This window comes from Gekko japonicus, unplaced genomic scaffold, assembly GCF_001447785.1.
Source record: "Gekko japonicus isolate JY-2015 unplaced genomic scaffold, Gekko_japonicus_V1.1 scaffold926, whole genome shotgun sequence".
Classification (NCBI taxonomy): domain Eukaryota; kingdom Metazoa; phylum Chordata; class Lepidosauria; order Squamata; family Gekkonidae; genus Gekko; species Gekko japonicus.
In genome coordinates, this window is record NW_015163629.1 from 41,866 (window position 1) to 55,152 (window position 13,287).

Below are 13,287 nucleotides of genomic sequence, written 5' to 3' on the forward strand. Positions count from 1 at the left end.
AGAGAGAGAGAGAGAGGGGCAGGCAATGGCAAACCACCCCTGTTTGTCTCTTGCCTCGAAAACTTGACAGGGTTGCCGTAAGCTGGCTGTGACCCCTCCGAAGTGTCCTAGTATGTATCCCAGAGGTGTCGAATCCATTTGTTATGAGGGCCGGATTTGACATAAATATCACATTGTCGGGCTGGGCCATGTGTGCCATAAAACGTAATGCTGGGCACAGGAGATATAAACTGTATAAGCTGGTGATCTCCAAGTTGTTGTATCCGCACTACAAGGCCCCGTGAGCTGGGTGTGTGTGTGTGCAAAGGAAAACCCACATGGGCAGACTGGAGAGCCAGCAGTGCAGCACTGGGCAGACGCTCCCACACTGTTTGACTGCTACAGACAAGGTTCTTCTGCCATGCCGAAGCCACAGAGTGGCTCCACCCACTTCCCCCCCAAGCAGTCTCCTGTTCCTTCCTTTGCACTGGTTGCTCACGGGCAGCATAAGAGCCTTGGATGGGCCGGTTCGGGCCCCCGGGCCTTATGTTTGACACTCCTGATGTATCCTGTTGCACTCCATCAACATTTCTTGTCCTCCACATTCCTCCGCGCCCCCCCCCCCAGCCATTCTCCAGAACGATCTGAGCTAAATGTAGCCGATGAGTCTGAGACAATGTCTGCTCCACGGCACCATGGCTATGGATCCATTTCTCTTTAGATCTTCACCTTCTCTACAGAGCAGGATGGACAAATGGAAACAGAGACATTGCAGTGGGAAATCGATAGTCGTTCAGATGTCTTTTAAGGCAGGCTGCGATGTATCGCCTGATAGGCTTTCATTGCAGGCCCGAGAGCTCCGGACACCTACCTGAGCAGCAGCCCAAATTGGACAACCACTGACAGGTTATTTTGAGCATATAAGGGGACTTTTCGCCTGACATACTGATGGAGATAGTCAGTGGCTTTCTCCGTAGAAGGGGCTGTGGTCGGCTCCCAGGCAGGTTAATGATCCCTGCTTCGAAAAACCATTTTGCAGATCAGGCCTGACAGTTATAATAGCAGCTCTTAAATGGATCTGCCAAGTGGGATGCGGAAAGATGTGCCTGTGCCCGTCGCTTCCCTGTAATTCTCTCTTCATGGCTTATTTGAGTTAGCAAAGCTAAACTTTTCCTTATCCTTTATCCGTCCTAGTCACTGACCGTCCGCATAAAGGGTGTGGCACAAAGATGCTAGTCTGTTACTAACTGGGAGATGGTGGTGTGAAAAAGTGGGGGCTTTGTGTCTCTTCCACACATTCCCAGAGCGGCACGGGAGCCACTTCTCTATGGCACAATCTCAGGAGCTCCTCCAAAGTTCTCCATCTAAGGCCACTGCCTCACCACGCCTCAACACAGAGCCTTCCAAGGCTATCGGAAAGGGTGCGAGAATTCGGGAGCGCATACAGCCTGTGCTAAAGGCTGCTTATAGCATACCGGATTCGTTTCAAGGTGCTGGTTCTTACCATTAAAGCCCTTTATGGCCAGGGACCTACATATTTGAGGGACCGCCTTTCCCCACATGTACCCCAGAGAGCACTGCGATCAGGGTCCCAGAACTGGTTGGCCCCTCCCGAGTCTTAAGGAGGCCAGGCTAGCGACAACCAGGGCCAGGGCTTTCTCGGTGGCAGCTCCATTCTGGAGATCAGGGCCCTGCGGGACCTTTCACAGTTCCGCAGGGCCTGTAAAATGGAGCTCTTCCACCAGGCTCATGGAGCCGCCGCCACTACTAACAACTGACAGCTGAGACAGGAGAGCCCTGTTGTCCCCCGTCCCCCCCCGGGAGTCTCTAACTGTAGCCTGAGCCATCCAGAAGAAGAAGAAGAGATGGGATTTATACCCCGCCCTTCACTACCCAAAGGTGTCTCAGAGCGGCTTACAAACTCCTTTCCCTTCCCCTCCCCACAACAGACACCCTGTGAGGTAGGTGGGGCTGAGAGAGCTCTTGACAGAAACTGCTCTTTTTCAAGAACAGCTCTTATCAGAACTACGGCTTGCCCAAGGTCATCCAGCCAGGTGCAAGTGGAGGAGTGGGGAATCAAACCTGGTTCTCCCAGATTAGAGTCCACACACTTAACTACTACACCAAACTGGCTCACCTAAGAAGACCTAAGAAGACCTGCGAAGTGAGGGAAACTGTGTAACAACTACTGCTGTGAAATACTGCAATTACTTTCTTTTTTTTAAAACAATTTTCTTATTTTCTGAAACAACAAGAAAAAACAGGGTGGGGAAACTACAAACTATAGGAGACAGTAAAGCATAACCACTAAAAACCCAAGAGGTGGAGATACTGCAATTGTTACGTATCGTAGCTTCTAATATAGAAGGTTATATTGTCACATTGCAAGTGAACGTTAAAAATCACGTATATACTTCGAGTCCAGGTAATTTGACTTAGTAAGGTTCTAAACAAGAGTCAATTATAAAGTTAAAAGCATACTGCAATTAGATAATTCTAAAAGCATTTAGCTATAAATACAGTAAAGTGCTGGTGTCAGTAATTCCTTCTGCCTTAAAGTTGCCAGGTTCCCCAGATCCAGGTGAGGAAACTCCTGGAGATTTGGGGATGGACATTGGGAGGACAGGGACAATGCCATACAGTTTACCCTCCAAAGCATCCGTTTTCAGAAGGAATTAATTCCCTTTCCCTCCAGTTCACGGTTCTGACCCAAATGGGGCCCAAACATGGCTACTATTTATAAAGAAAAGTGTGTGGAAAGTAGAGTTGCCAAGTCCATCTTCCACCCCCAGCGCGGGACTTTGGGGGCGTTTCTGGAGGGGGAGGGGCATCCCTGAAGTGATGACGTCACTTGGGAACGTCCGCCGCCCCCCCCCACCTGCCCGCGTGCCGGATCTCCAGAAACGGCAGTTCCCTGCACTTAAAGGAGCCGGCGTTTCCCTTTTAAATGCAGGAGCCGGCGTTTCCCCTTTAAGAGCAGCCGCGTTTCCCTTTTAAGTGCACAAAGCTGGCATTTCCCTGCAAACCTGATCTCAAGCGGAGATCGGGCTTGGGAGGAAACACGGGCTTGGGAGGAAACATGGGTTCCACACACTGAAAGGGAGAGAGAGAGGGGGGGCTGTGGATGTTGGGGGGGGGGCTTCCCCCGCTGGCCATCTGGCCTGTGGTGGGTAGAATCCCCCCCCAAAAATGGGGGACCCCTGGCAAACCGGGGTTTTGGCAACCCTAGTGGAAAGCCTGGACACGTTTGGTCCGTTACTGTTGCCTTTGTTCACCAGATTTGTACAGGAGGGACACTGATGGTTGGAACATTGCTTCGGAAGTGCATTCGGAGCGCCTGGGCTGAAGTGTAGCACAATCCTGTATGGAGTTCCTCCTGTCTAAGCGTGTGGATTTCAGTGCGCTTCCACTGGAGTCACTGCATTCGATAGCTTTGCGATTTAGCGAATGTTTTAATCTTCTTCCGGATTTTTTAAAAAACCCATGTATTTAATTTTAACGTGCGCACGTGTTGTAATGTAATGTCACAATGGGAACGAAGCAAACGGCCTATTCGTACAAGGAACCGTATCTGAAACCATTAAGGCTTCTTTTTTAAAAAAGGAATGTGGAGTGAGAAAAATTCCACTTGAAAAGGAGATACACGCCTTTTCCGCAAAAGGTGCAATTACCCCTTAAAATACGTATCCGAAGGGAGGGAGGGGGGAATCTGCCAAAGCCTTGGGGGCTTATAAGCGGGAATGTGGATATCATTTGAAAAGATACGGTCAAGTCGAACGACACTTGAGTGACTCTGATGGGATTTTATGGGGGAAATTATGCCCCCCGGAGCAGGATTACATTGAGCTGCTTTGAGGCTGGGTTACCGGGTCTCGTGCTTCTGCAGGAGACCTTCTCACATGGCTGTCTCTGCCTGCTGCTGTTCCGATGGGTGGGTGGGGTGGGGGGGGGGACTGCCAGGTGTCACAATGTCACTTCCAGTGCAACTTGGAAATGATGTCGTTGGTTAGGGGGTACTCTGGTTAAATCATAGAGTTTTGAGTGAATGCTAGGGTGTCAACTTCAGCACGATGACCCAGAAGTGATATCACCGTGACCCAGAAGTGACATTGTTGCATTGGTATGCCAGTGATAATGCAAGTCCCCTTCTCCTGGCAGTTGCCAGACAAGACTTTCACCATTCAGCCGGTAAAACCTTTCTGCCAGGATCAAACTGAACAGAGCGTTGGAATCCCTTGACTGGAAAGGATACCCGTCTTGTTTTCCTGCCAGGACAGAAGGCTAACCTGTGATGGCCATTTGCACTTAGGGAACCATGGAGAGGAAGTGTTACACCCACCCCTTTTGGACAGCACCGCACCTCCTGCTATTTCCCGTCCCCAAATGTTTTTAAGGCCAAAAAACACACTGGCATGGCATTTCCAGTGTGCTGTCACCTTCAGAAGGAAGGTAGAAGGGAAACTTGAGACTGGATTTGAGGAGTGGGGCCATTTGGGAAGGCTCAATTTCTAATTGCAGCTTACACATCTCACTGTCCTCATTTGCCCTGCAGATGTATTTTTTTTTGTCACTGGATGTGTGCCAGCTCTCATCTTTTATGAGCTGGATTACCATCATGGCGGAATTATGGGCTTGATATTCCCTTTCTGTTTCCCTTCCTTTTTAAAAAACAAAACCAAAAGAACAAAACCTTCCGCTTTTGAAGAAGAACATTTCAATGGAAAATTCCACCACATGAGATTGCTTGTTCTCTTGTTATTTTTCATGGTGGGACCGCACTGTCTATAGTCCCCCAAGATCCAAAAACAGATTACGGATATAACCTCAGTTAGTCTAAATTTTAAACCAGAAATCTTTCTACTAAACCATTGGGATAGCGACTTAGATAACAGGAACAAAGAAATAATTTCCTTACTTCTTGCAACAGCACGCCTAACAATAGCTTCATGTTGGAAGTCCCCATTCCCACCGACGTTACCTGCCTGGCATGAAAAAATATGGGATCAATTTGTGATGGCGAAAATATCAGACAGAGCACTGACACCACAGTCGTCTAATTCCAAATTTGAATCAACCTGGTTCTCAATATTCTCATACCTCACTGCACATGATATACTCCCTGCTAACTCACACTATCATAAATGGTTACTAATGTGAAACGTTATTATGAAAGTTTGATGGGATAAGATAATATCTGCAATCCTGACTCCTTTAGATCTGAAAACTATAGAAGATTTCTCTATTAATTTGTTATAGTATTTATGATCTAGGTTTTAAGAGATACTGAATTGTACATCTATGTTTATACATAGCTTTGGATGGAAACAGTGTGGCATATGTTATTTTTGAGAATTTAAATAAATATTTTTTATTTTATTTTTTAAAAAAGGAGGAGGCTAAAGCTGGGTCCCAGTTCCTTCTTCGCATCCCCCCCCTTTTTTGAATCTTTATTTTTTATGTTAAAAAAAGAAGAAGAAGAAGTATTTCCTTTTGTGCGTCCTGAATTGAGTGCCCATCAGCTTCCTCAGATGCCCTCGAGTCCTAGTATTTTGGAAGAGGGAGAAAAAAGTTCTCTTTGTCAACGCTCTCCAACTCATGTATAATTTTTTAAACCTCTGTCATGCCCTTTAGTCATCTCTTTTCTAAACCGGAAAGTCCCAGAAGATTGAACTGAAAAGTCCACGAAGATGAGATGCTCAGACGAAGGACAGAGTGCAAAGGCAACAAATTATCCTTATTATGCCAATTAATTCTGCTCTCACCAGGAACTTTTGCATGCCGTTTATGACAGTGTTGTTTGTGGGTAGGACCGACCCTAAGGGCTCAGCTTAAAATTGCTGAGCAGAAGGGCTGCCACAGATTCAGTTTGTTAGCTATTCCTCTGATCCTTTCAGAAGGTCAAAGCTGTTGACTTGAACCTTCCAGGAGGTCTTGCATCTAGACAGTCACCAGCCCGAGATCTATTCTGCTTGAATAATTCTTCTTCCTGACTTTGATGGTTGTTGTTGTTGTTATTTCAATTTATTCAATTTATTAATTGCCCTAACCCAGCTTACGCCAGGCTGTGGGCAATGTGCAAAGGGGCACATTGCCATAAAAGTATGCAAACATTAAAATTCAGTATACAATTTGGTTAAAAAATAAGAAACTAGAACAAAAAGATCCAAGATGGCGTCCTATAAATTTTCTAACCCAATTCTGGACTACCTGGCCATCTTCTGGGCAAGGGGAGAGGGAACTCAGGACAGAAATTACAGAAGAGGGGGGAGGGAAGGGAGGGTGCCAGCCAGTGGAAAACTGGTGTCATTTGGCAGAGAGTTCCACCAGGTCCTTATGTGCCAGTTTGGTGTAGTGGTTAAGTGTGTGGATTCTAATCTGGGAGAACCGGGTTTGATTCCCGACTCTTCCACTCGCAGCTGCTGGTGTGACATTGGGTCAGTCACAAGTTCTTTCAAAGCTGTTCTCTCAAGGACAGTTCTCAAAAGAGCTCTCTCAGCCCCACCTGCCTCACAGGGTGTCTGTTGTGGGGAAGGGACGGGAAAAAGATTGTAACATGCTTTGAGACTCCTTCGGGTACTGAAGGGTGGGGTATAATTCCAATCATCATCATCATCATCATCATCATCATCATCTTCTTCTTCTTCTTCTTCTTCTTCTTCTTCTTCTTCTTCTTCTTCTTCTTCTTCTTCTTCTTCTTCTTCTTCTTCTTCTTCTAGATCCTACAAATTGAGCATGTTTTTTCTTCCCAAGGTGGTTCCCACATTTCTGTTTTCCAGCACGGCTTTGTTTAACAAGCACGTGCGTGCCTTTGCTGAGGGATAATGGAAATTAAGAACATCTTTAGGAAAAACTTGGGTGTAATAATGGGAAAAAAATAATAATACCTAAACTGATGTAATTTTCCACTAAGTGCCAGTTGCACATGGCTGAACATGCCAACAACCATTCCAAATACCAGACGTAAAATCCTCTTGTTCTGTGCTAATCATAAACACGAAACTGACTCCCCCCCCTCTCCTCGCGCTCTCTTGTACTTTGCTTGCTGCGGAGCGGCATTCATTTATTTCATTGCATGAGATTCAGCACCAGCTCCTATCTTCCCCAGCAAATAGAAATATATCCACTGGCGCCTTGCCTGTACAAACTCGCTTTTCTCTCCTCGTGGGACCCAGCGCTGAGTGGCTGATTACAGCCGGTTGACGTTTTTGTAGATATTACACCCATTACAAAAAGGTAATGGTCCTTAGCGTATTAGAAGACATGTCTCAATAAAGAAGTCGTTTAAAAAGATACACGCGTTGGACACGGAGGGGGGGGGGAATTCAGTAGGGTTTTGTTCATGCCGGCAATATACCTGCTTCTAGACCTGGGCTCCCCAGCGTGGTGCCCGTGGGCAGCATGGAACCTGGCAACACCTTTCCTGGTGCCTGTCAAGTGTCTTTGAGAAGTGAGTGGGGATTTTGCCCAGCGGGGCTTCTGATTGGCCACTGGGAATCTGATCGGCTGTGCAGATTTTTAAGAATATTGCTTTGGTGCAACTGCCACCACAGCACAAGCATCTTCAGTGTGTGAGTGAGAGTAAGCTGTGTGTATGCAAGAAGAAGAAGAAGAAGAGGAGGAGGAGGAGGAGATTGGATTTAAGAACCATCCAGTCCAACACTCTGTCACACAGTGGCCAAAAATACCAGGTGCCATCAGGAGGTCCACCAGTGGGGCCAGGACACTAAAAGCCCTCCCACTGTTGCCCCTCCCAAGCACCAAGTATACCGAGCATCACCTGCCCCAGAATGAGAGTTCCTATCTCTAACTTGTGGCTAATAGCCACTGATGGACCTCTGCTCCATATGTTTATCTAATTCCTTCTTGAAGCCGTCCATGCTTGAAGCCACCGCCACTTCCTGTGGCAGTGAATCCCATGTGTTAATCACTCAATGGGTAGTTTACTTATACCCCATCCTTCACTACCTGAAGGAGTCTCAGAGCGGCTTACAGTCTCCTTTCCCTTCCTCTCCCCATAACAGACACCCTGTGAGGTAGGTGGGGCTGAGAGAGCTCTTTTGAGAACTGCTCTTGAGAGAACAGCTCTGAGAGAACTTATGACTGACCCAGGGTCACACCAGCAGCTGCAAGTGGAGGAGTGGGAATCAAACCCGGTTCTCCCAGATTAGAATCCGTGCTCTTAACCACGACACCAAAGTGGCTCAAATGTTTTTGAACAGTATGTTCATTCATAAGGCGTCCTGTTAAACAGAGCTTCTGCCTGAAACGTTAAGGAGAATTATATGCATGACCTTTTACTCCCTGAGATTTTGTGGAGGGCTCCAACTCTGGTGGCAGCTGTTGAGCCCACCACCTTTTTCCAGAATTCCAAACGTGCCTGCAGGCTCAAAAAGTTTGCGGATCCCTTTTCTAGACAAACAAGATATATACCTTGCTCATCACAGCAGCTATGAACTTCAGTTTCCTTTTATGAGAGAGCTAGGAGAGGGAGGTGAAAGCAATATTTATTTATTACATTTGATCCTGTTCTTCCTCCAGGGATCTCCGAGCGGCATACCGCTCATCCATTTTGTCCTTTCAACATGCCTGAGGGGTAGATTACACTGAGAGACTGACAGGCCCAAGAGCACCCAGTAAGTCTAGTGGACTTCATGGTGGACAATGGATTTTAATGTTATTGACGCCTGTCCATCATCTTGGGTTCCTTTTTTGGTTCTTTCCTTCCCATGTTGAGAAGTGTTAGTCATTCTCTCTCCCCCCGGTTTCTCTTCTCTTTTTCAGTCTAGATATTTCTTCTTTTGGCTTCTACCCCGCTCGAACCCCCAAGGGGTCTCTGAGCGGCTTACAGTTACTCTATTATCCCTAACTATGGCCACAATTGGGGTGGGCACTGCCCTACCGGCACCCTGTAGATGGAGCTATCGTTCTTCTTACTCATGATTCGGCCCCTCGGCCCATTGCTGGCACGGCTCCCTCCGGCTCTTCCTCCTTCTCCTCCTGCGACCCTCGGCGTCGGCTGCGGTCGGAAGATCCATTCGGCGCCTGGTTCACACTGGCGCGGCTTTGGCTCTGTCCGTCAAGGCTCCGCCCACACCTGTGCCTCACGCTCTCCCTGCGTTTCCTGGCTCTGCCCTCCGCTGACATCTGGATTGCTGCCGATGTTGCGCCCGGTTGCCATCTTGCCGCTTGCCGCCGATGCCGTCGTTGTTCTCCGTCTCGCCTCGCCGCCAACGCTCCACCAGCCCCCCTTGAAGGGGAAGGGTGCTCCCTGCCATCTAAGGCAGGTACCCAATTTATCTACTCGCGTCTTGATGATATTATTGCCGATATATAGATATATGTTGTTGTTTTTTGGAACCCTTTAAGGAACATGATGCTGTACCTGAAATTCATGTTAGTTGGCCTGAACTCTTGTGAGCAGACTGGATATACACTTGAATAAACAAATACACAATTTTTTCACATCCGTCTTTCGACAAGCTTACAGAGCAGCGTACCTGTTCCTCCATTTTATCCTCATGCAACAATCCTGTGAAGTAAGTTATACTGAGAAATATGGAGTGGCTTAAGAATACTTAGTGAACTTTGTGACCAAGGATTTGAACCCAGGACTTTGCAACCGAGACGTAACCCAACATTTTAACCTCTGTATACAATTCGCCATGATTAGTGGCTTGTAAACCACCAACCAGCACTGATTATATTAAATATTAGTCTTCTGAACTCTCATAACCATGGAAAAACTCCAGGAATGGTACAAAATAAACACTGAGGGAGAAGTTGTACAAGTGTAACAAGTGAATGCCCTTGGAAACTCCAGAAGATGATTGAAGTAAAACTTGCAGATTAATTTGTTGTGAAAGGTAACCAAAATGTTCAGATGATCAGCCATTTTGATCAATATCAGGGTGATTGACTTTGGGCTCATATGAAGGCCTGAATGCCCACCATTCTTTTTGATTTGTTAGAGAGCAAGATACTTTTATTGCCTGAGATGCATGTGGTAAATACATAGTGTCCTGATATAGCTATTAGGGGAAAATATTTTTAGGCTGCTTTTCAGCCTTAAAAGAACAAGATTAACGGTCACAGAGTTGTGGATGTCCTTTTCAAAACCTGAACTGAAGCTTAAACTAACATCATTTTTATTGAAGGACAGGGAGAACCAGGGATATACAACTCGGAGTTTTGAAGAAAACTCAATATATTTAATAGTGCCAAATCCACTGAGGTATATCCTCTCTACAAGCTCCGTGAAGCGGCTTTCCTCACAGCAGTAGAAGACACTGCAGAACAAAAGGCCCATGGCAGAATATGGCCACTTTCCTGCCAACTATCCATTTCACAGCTTCACAGTCTGTCTTCTCTGAAATTCCTTTTTCCATAGAAATCCTCCACTCTCTCAGGAAGGGGGGGAAAAGAAACCCTCAGCCGTCTCTTCAGATGTCCATTTTTCTCCAAGCTCTGAACCCTTTCCAGTTAGAAAAGCTGCCAACATAAACTCACAGTTCTGTTTTGTTGTTGTTGTTCAGTCGCACAGTTGAGTCCGACTCTTCGTGACCCCATGGACCAGCTCCCGCCAGGCCCTCCTGTCTTCCGCTGTCCTCTGAAGTTGGCTCAATTTCATGTCCATTGCATCGATGACACTGTCTAACCACCTCATCCTTTGCCGTCCCCGTCTTCTTTGACCTTCAATCTTTCCCAGGCATCAGGGTCTTCTCCAGTGAGGGCTCCCTTCTCATTTGGTGGCCAAAGTATTTGAGCTTCAGTTTCATTATCTGGCCTTCCAGGGAACAGTCAGGGTTGATTTCTTTTAGTTCCGTACCTTTATATAAAAAATAATTTAGCAGTTTACAAAAACTAAAAACAGAGCAATCACAAGAAGGAATATTAAAAGACAACAAATTATATAACACTGAAACTACTGGATTTTTTTAAAAAACCACCCGTAAAACCCAGAGAGCCTTTAAAACCTTAGTTAAAACTAGATTCGGGTGGGTAGCCGTGTTGGTCTGAAGCAGCAGAACAAAGTTTGAGTCCAGTGGCACTTTTAAGACCCACAAAGTTTTATTCAAGGTATAAGCTTTCATGTGCATGCACACTTCTTTTAGTTAAAACCAGTTAGCATCTAAAAGCGTACATCATTTTAAAGTACGCCAAAAACCTGATGGAAAAGTCTTGACCTAAAAGACAGGAGAGATGACACCATAGGGAAGAAAGTCCATAGTTGGGGGGACAGTAGAGACTACCTTGTTCCTGGTAGCTGATGATAACATAACTTCCAGATAGGCTGAAACCTGAAGCGGGGCATAGAGAGGGAGAAGGTATGGGAGCCTACATTCCCTCAGGTATTATATTAACCATATCAGGTAATACCTTACAAGCTAAAGCGCAATCTGCAGAGTAAATGCCAGTGCTTATTCAAATGAGACAAACTAGAAACCTGCAAAGAATGAACGGGGGGGACTTGTAAGCCCTACTCCACAAACTCGTCTTCTTGAGTCTTATCCGTTCTTACAGGCTTGAGCCCTTTCTCCATGACATGCAGCTTACTTTCAATACTCAGCCTCTTCAAGAAGCATTTTCATGACCTCCCGGGCCTTTTAGAAGATTTTTGTCCTCTGCCTTTTGCTTAATTTACAGAGCCATTTTCTTATGGAGTTCTCTGAACTGATAGAGGCCCTTATGTGTGGGTTAGCGTGTTTTGATGGCTTCCATCTTGTGCACGAGGCCCATTCATTTTAATAATGGTTATACTGATAGTTCACCACATGAAACTGATTCAGTAAAAATCACCTCACTATTTGTCTCAGCACAGGGATCTTCCGCCCTTTTGAACCTGTGGTGGGCACATTTAGAATTCTGAGAAAAGCTAGTGGGTGCCAGAACAAAATGGCTGCCTTGGGCCAAGCGTTGGGAGGATCTGGTTAGGCGGTTCCAAGTCAAGTGGCCTACCACGAGGGAAATAGCTGTTTCCGAATGGGTGGTCTCTGCAGACACACAGGCAATATCTTCAGTGATATTCTGAAGCATTTGTTACTCAAGTGAAGGACAGGCACACTATATTGCGCTTGTCTTTCCCCCCAACCAAGTCTAATAGCAGTGTATGTGTGTATTAATGAGAGAAAGGGTGTTTTTTAAAAATTTATTTTAGGAAAATAGTGCAAGGTGACAGCATGCTGAACATTATTGCCACAAGTCCCATCAAACCCCCCCCCCCCAATAGCTGCTTTTTGAGATTTAAATTAAATGGCAAAGGAATGTGATTATGGCTCCCCATGATCAAGACCGAAGCAATCATGCTTAAGCTTAGACTGTAGTTTCAAGTGGGTAGCCATCAGTGTTCCCTCTAAACTGAGTTGGTGTGAGCTAGCTCACAGTTTTTTAGCCTCTGGCTCATACATTTTTGTCTTAGCCCAGGAAGGGATGGCTCCGGAGCATACTGATTCACGCAGTAGCCAAGTCGCTTGCTCACAACTTTAATGCCAGTAGCTCACAAAGTTGGATTTTGGTTCACAAGACTCTACAGCTTAGAGGGAACATTGGTAGCCATTTTGGTCTGTAGTAGAAGAGCTAGATTTGAGTCCAGTAGCGGTTTACGGACCAAGAGGTTTTCCAGGATGTAAGCTTTCGAGAATCAAAGCCCCCTTCTTCAGGTACAAGAACTGGATGAGACGAGCTTTGACTCTTGAAAGCTGATAGCTTAGAACTCTTTTTAGTCTAGGTTTGCCAACCTCGGGGCGGGGGGGGGGGCTGGAGATCTCCTGGGATTACAACTGATCTCCAGGCAGCAGAGATCAGTTCCCCTGCAGAAAGTGAGTGTTTTGGAAGGTGGACTCTATGGCATAATACCCCATAGAAGTCCCTCCCCAAATCCTGCTTTCCCCAGATTCCACCCTCCCCCCCCCAAATCTCCAGGAATTTCCCAACCCAGAGCTGGCAACCCTAGGGTGCTACTGGACTGGAATCCTGAAGTTTATACCAGTAGAGATCCAGTTTGGTGTAGTGTTTGGGAGCGTGGACTCTAATCTGGGGTTTGATTCCCCACTTTTCTGCATGCAGCTGCTGGTGTGACCTTGGGTCAGTCACAGTTTATCCCAGAGCTGTTCTCTCGAGCAGTCCTCAAAAGAGCTCTCTCAGCCCCACCTATCTCACAGGGTGTCTGTTGTGGGGAGGGGAAGGGAAAGGAGACTGTAAGCCGCCCTGAGACTCCTTCAGGTACTCAATCCAATCCCCTTCTCCTTCTTCTCCAACCTGATCTGGAATAACTCCTCCCCCCCCTCGTTCTAGGATTCTAACATGTAAATA

At 46.4% G+C, this 13,287-nt stretch overlaps 1 protein-coding gene across 1 annotated transcript in view; it reads left to right on the forward strand.

The window, feature by feature from the left end:
* Positions 1 to 13,287, forward strand: part of FRAS1 (Fraser extracellular matrix complex subunit 1) — a gene marked incomplete at its 5' end in the record, with an annotated part of 267,939 nt that overhangs the window by 41,321 nt on the left and 213,331 nt on the right. The window lies entirely within an intron of this gene.